Source organism: Python bivittatus, unplaced genomic scaffold, assembly GCF_059951505.1.
Source record: "Python bivittatus isolate LINGU-HERP-01145 unplaced genomic scaffold, Pbiv_v1 ctg000220_np1212, whole genome shotgun sequence".
Classification (NCBI taxonomy): Eukaryota; Metazoa; Chordata; class Lepidosauria; order Squamata; family Pythonidae; genus Python; species Python bivittatus.
In genome coordinates, this window is record NW_028277048.1 from 2,411,914 (window position 1) to 2,418,471 (window position 6,558).

Consider the following 6,558-nt stretch of genomic DNA (forward strand, 5'->3'; position numbering starts at 1 on the left):
GCTAGGCATGGCCCTGGTAAAAGGCTGAGTGAACTGGTGAGTAAGGTATGAAAGGCAGATGCTTAGCTTGGATGGGAGCAAAAGCACCCTTGCACCCCTGGATCATCTGCTGGGGTGACGGGTTGCAGATCTCCCATATCCCCTGTGTGACTTGCAAATATGTCATGGGGGAGGCACTGGCTGATAAAACTTGCTGGGCTTCCTTCTGTTTCAGCCAGTACTCCCATTGTATGTAACGTCTGACAGCTCATCTCCCACTTCAGACACCCAGCACCACATGCAACTGGCTAACATGCTGTGCGGGGGATCTGAGAGGAGCAAATAAAAATGACTTCAGGCACCACCCACCGGAGCAGATTGGAGGGGAGGAGATGTTCCTGCAGCAGTCAAAGGCGGAATAGTTGCTGGACAGATCCTATCCCCTCTCATCAATGCATCATGCAAATAGCCCATCTTTTTCTTTTCTTTAACTTTATTTAACAACGATACAACAGATACAGATACACAAATATAGGTAGGGATATGTATTCATTTCCCTCTTTTGAGAAGTACATCGGCAGTATTCTGTGCTTATTTTATTATTTAGTCTTATAGTCCTTTTATTTAAAATGAAGGTATATTTTCAAAAAAGATCTATGAATAAACAGATAATTACTGAAGTTGTGCAATTGTTACTCAATATGACATTAGTAAGGGTTCCAAGCAGAGTATATTAAGCTATTTTTATGATATTAAAAAGAAATATACAATTTTTAGTTTAATGTCAAAATCTCCACTATATTATTGTTTATAAATGTTTTTAGAAAGAGTTCTCTCTCAAACAATAGCTTGGAGTGAATTTGATAGATTTGTTCCACAATTCTTCCCTTTGTTGTATTGAAACTGTTTCTTTGAAGCTTTGCGTCCAATTGCACCCTAGAGAGCCAGTTTGGTGTAGTGGTTAAGGTATTGGCCTGGAAACCAGGAGACGGTGAGTTCTAGTCCTGCCTTAGGCATGAAAAACTGGCTGGGTGACTTTGGGCCACTCACTCTCTCTCAGCCCAACCTACCTCATAGGGTTGTTGTGGTGGGGAAAATAGGAGAAAGAAGGATTATTGGTATGTTTGCTGTCTTGACTTGTATGTGGAAAAAAAAGGGCGGGATAAAAATCTAAACAAAAATTATATATGTTTTTATTTGTTCTGTCATATCTAAGTAGGAGTTTATATATATGTTCTAATTAGTGGTCTTTATTTTGTATAAGCATTTCAAATTCTATCATTTTTCTTAATGTCCTTCCCTCATTTCTGAGGTCAGATTTTATTCTTCCAACAATTTGTAAATATGTCAGCTAAGGCATATTCTGGCCTTCAATGAGTTTTGTTTTTGTTTTTGTTTTTTTTGCTGTGTCTTTAATCTGTTCATGGAGTCTGGGTGGACCATTTTTGCCTATGAAATTACACTTTTCTTACTGCAATAGCCAGTCTTGTGAAAGGGAGATCTGGAAAGCATCATCTTTGGTTCAGCTGGCCTCAGCTATGGGCTGTGGATGAGAGGGAGGCTGTGTGACATTTACTTCTCACACAGTCAGTGAAAAAATGATTGTAAACCTGACTGTTAAAAAACAAAGGATGGTTGGAAATGGATCAGCCTGCTCAAAAGAGGGGGGCAAGTCCATTATATATACAGTACTGTGCAAACGTTTTAGGCAGGCATGAAAAGATGCTGTAAAGTAAGAATGCTTTCAAAAATATATATATTGTAATTGCTTATGTTTATCAATTTACAAAATGCAAAGTGAGCGAACAGAAGAGAAATCCAAATCAAATCAATATTTTGTGTGATCACCCTTTGCCTTCAAAACAGCATCAATTCTTCTAGGTACACTTGCACACAGTTTTTGAAGGAATTCGGCAGGTAGGTTGTTCCAAACATCTTGGAGAACCAGCCACAGATCTCCTGTGGATGTAGGCTGCCTCAAATCCTTCTGTCTCTTCACATAATCCCAGACAGACTCGATGATGTTGAGATCAGGGCTCTGTGGGGGCCAAACCATCACTTCAGGACTCCTTGTTCTTCTTTATGCTGAAGATAATTCTTAATGACATTGGCTGTATGTTTGGGGTTGTTGTCCTGCTGCAGAATAAATCTGGGGCCAATCACACACCTCCCGGATGGTATGGCATGATGGATAAGTATTTCTTATCCTGTATTTCTCAGCATTGAGAATCCTGTATTTCTTATCCTGTATTTCTCAGCATTGAGGACACCATTGATCCTGACCAAATCTCCAACTTCATTTGCAGAAATGCAGCCCCAAACTTGCAAGGAACCTCCACCATGCTTCACTGTTGCCTGCAGATACTCATTCTCTCCAGCCCTTCGGCGAACAAACTGCCTCCTGCTACAGCCAAATATTTCAGATTTGGACTCATCAGTCCAGAGCACCTGCTGCCATTTTTCTGCACCCCAGTTCTTATGTTTTTGTGCATAGTGGAGTCGCTTAGCCTTGTTTCCACGTCGGAGATATGGCTTTTTGGCTGCAATTCTTCCATGAAGACCACTTCTGGCCAGACTTCTCCGGACAGTAGATGGGTGTACCTGGGTTCCACTGGTTTCCGCCAGTTCTGTGCTGATGGCACTGCTGGACATCTTCCGATGTTGAAGGGAAGTAAGTATGATGTGTCTTTCATCTGCTGCATTAAGTTTCCTTGGCCGACCACTGCGTCTACAGTCCTCAGCGTTGCCTGTTTCTTTGTGTTTCTTCAAAAGAGCTTGAACAGCACATCTTGAAACCCCAGTCTGCTTTGAAATTTTTGCCTGGGAGAGACCTTGCTGATGCAGTATAACTACCTTGTGTCTTGTTGCTGTGCTCAGTCTCGCCATGGTGTATGACTTGTGACGTGAAACTCTCTTCCACAACCTCACCTTAGTAGCAGAGTTTGGCTGTTCCTCACCCAGGTTTAAGCCTCCTACATAGCTGTTTCTGTTTCAGTTAATGACTGTCTTTCAACCTACATATGAAATTGATGATCATTAGCAATTGCTTGGTATAATTGGTTAATCATACACCTGACTCTAATCCTACAAGATCCATGACTGTGCAAGTGTACAAAGTGTGCAAGTGTAAGAATTGATGCTGGTTTGAAGGTAAAGGGTGGTCACACCAAATATTGATTTGATTTAGATTTCTGTTCGCTCACTTTGCATTTTGTAAATTGATAAACATAAGCAATTATAATATATATATTTTTGAAAGCATTCTTACTTTACAGCATTTTTTCACACCTGCCTAAAACTTTTGCACTGTATATTGAAAGGAACGAAAATGAAAAATGATGGTTTGAACATTGCCTCTATACCTTCTATACCTAGAGCTGGTCCTTGAATCATGGCTGAATTATTTGATTATAACTTCCTACTTTCTTCAAGAAATAGTGCTGATATCTATTGTTGTCATGAATTTCTTAGGAGCTTGGCTGTGGGGGAAAGCCTGACAAACTTCATCATGGGTGGTGTTATTCAAGAACAGTTAGCCAGTCATTCTGAAGCTGAGTTGAAGGGGACGTGCAAACATGCCCTCAATAACAGTCTTACTTGCATCTGCCCAGGACTGGATACCAGTTGAACAGAACGCTGGATCTTGTGCAACCATGATTCTTCAGTGCTTATTTAGCCAAAGGAACTGGATGGGGTTCTCTGTAGAATGAGTTCTCCACCTGAGACTTGTGTCCATGTCCTTCCTGGCTCCTGCAGGTGACCAGGCAGGGGGTCAGTGGCTGGGTTAAGAAAATTAGCAATGCTTCTTCAAGGAAGGGAGTAACATAGAGGAAGTTGCATGCCTTCTCTTGAAGAAGCCTTCCCTCCAGTCATGTTCGATACCTTCTATCTGGTTCCAAACTGCTGAAAAAGTAGTTGTGACTTAGCTTCAGAGAACCCAGAAGAAACAAATTATCTGGATTCCTGCCAGATTCAGACCATCATAAAATTGAAATGGCATGAGTTGTGGATAATCTTCAATGGGACCTCCATAGGGGGAATGTGCCCTTTTAGTTCTTTTAGACCTCTCAACAGCATATAATTTCCCTACCCTCCCAGCTTCCCAGAAAGGGTTAAAGACCTGGCTCTGCCAGCTTGCCTGGGGCAACAAGAATCTTACCCAATCCTGGCATGGCTGGCACCTTGATGATGCTCCCCGAGCTACTTGCCAATTAACATCTATTCTTGGATTATATTTATTTTCTATTTATTCAGGACCATTTTACACTGTATTTTTAATTGATTTTAACTCCTTTGTAAACCACCCAGAGTCATTTTTTTAATGAAATGGGCAGTGACAAATTGGATATATAAATAAGTAAATAAACAATACCATCAGCCGTGGTATCCTGCTGCGTCAGCTGCAGGGCTAGAAGCTGGAGTGGGTAATTCCAGTCTGTAATCATGGTGGGGACAGTCATCAAGGCTGTGGTTGCTCCAGTGTGGGGTACCACAAGGCTTAGGCCTCTCTTCTGTTATTTAAGTTCTGTATGAAGCTGCTAGTGAAAATCATTCACCAGTTCAGAGGAGGTGCCATCAGTATACTGATATTCCGCTATACATTGCTACCTTCGGCTGAGCCAGAGATGCCATGGAGCCAACTTTTGTTTAGCCATGATATATTGAATTAACTACAATAGGCTAGGTTTACAGAAGGTCCTATACCATAAACTATGGTTTATTTTTACCATAATTAAGTTCATAAAGCACACTAAACAAACAAACTATTCTTGTCAGACAGAGTATTATTTCAGATTATTGGCCAGGAATGCAGCTGAACATAAGTTAATTGAATAAATGTTACGATGTACTGGAAGACAGTACAACTATTGGAACAAAAAATATAGCTTTTGAAGTAGAATTAAAATGAAAATCTCTTCCTGGTTTCAGTTCAGTTTGGTACACTCTTTTAATTACAATTTTTTAAAGACAGGTCACTGTAGCTAAGCCATCACTGAGGGAAGGGGGATTGGAGGTACATTTCAAAGGCTTCTTTCTAGACTACATGGGATCATACATTGTGCTAAGTCTAAATTCAGAGGTGTACAGGTAGTTCCTGAGTTAAGAGTGCCCAGTTTAAGGACAACCGTAGTTAACAACAGAGCCTATTGTAGCAAAATTCGAATTAAATACACAATGATTCAAGTTAAATACACAATACTAGTTGTACAGTATTATACAACAATACTGTTCTGGCTTACATACAAAATTAACTTAAGGACAGACCTTGGGAACAGAACTCATTCTTAACCTGGGGACTACCTGTATCAAGTGATGGCACACTACTTTTGTTATATGCCCTTCTTGCCCCCTCCTGAGAATGCCTCTGCAGATTGTTTAGACATACTTTACTGAATAAAGAACAATTGACTAGCTTTGCACAACAATCTAAGCCATAAACTGGGTGGCTGGTGTGGGTCTTCCAGGCTGTGTGGCCGTGTTCTTGAAGTTTTGTTTCCTAATGTTTCGCCAGCACCTGTGACCGGCATCTTCAGAGTGCAGGAGCACAGACAGGAGCAGTTCTCTCTGTGCCCAGGGTGATGTGACCCTTTTGTGGGTATTTATTTCGCTGGCGAAACGTTAGGAAACAAAACTTCAAGAACACGGCCACACAGCCCGGAAGACCCACACCAGCCATCGTATGATGGCTGTGAAAGCCTTCGACAATACCATAAACTGGGGTTTATGAACTACCATGTCTGCATTCAGAACACGCAACATTCAAAACCAAGTGTATTATATTTTGACTTAGGCAATGCTCACACAACCCATGTTGTAGTGCACACATCATGCTTTGTTTGGTTTGGATTTGGCATACTGTGTGAGCATGGCCACTGTGCTTTGTAAGTAATGGTTACCGGCTTAGTGTGAATCCAAGTGACTGTGGCTTATTTCACAAATGTTAAGCACATAATGGCTTACTGTGACTGTATACCCAGTCTCCAATTCATAATGGCTCTTGACTTTCAAATTCTGTTTTCCACACACTGAAAGCGATGACACACTTCAGTTAAACCTCTATCCTTGATTATCAAACTGCATGTAAGATGGCATCACGTCTATACTAATTTCCTTCTATGCTGGCACAGTATGTTGTATGAATATAACCTAACCACGTGGTATGAACCAGGTCCTAATGTGACATGTTTAGTTTTAGGATGCCAGTCCAGTGATTATTTATTTATTTATTTATTTATTTATTTATCAAATTTGTATAGCCACCCATCTTGTAAGCAACTCTGGGCGGCTTACAACAATCATAGTTTGTATGTACAGCTTACGGTTGAAGGTAATGAGCAAATCTAATCAGTTGTGGTTTATTCAACTAAGCTTAATTAAACATAGCATAGTTTAGCATGATGCACAAGTCCAGTCAGTGACTTGGTATGTGTTAAGCCATAATTTTTTTTTTACTGGGACATCACACAAAATACTGAGCCTAACTCAACAAATCACAAGATATCTTAGGCAATGTGTGCCACTTGACTGAGATAAGGGTTCCCTATTCAAGTCCCTGTTGAAATGTAGAGTTCACTCAGT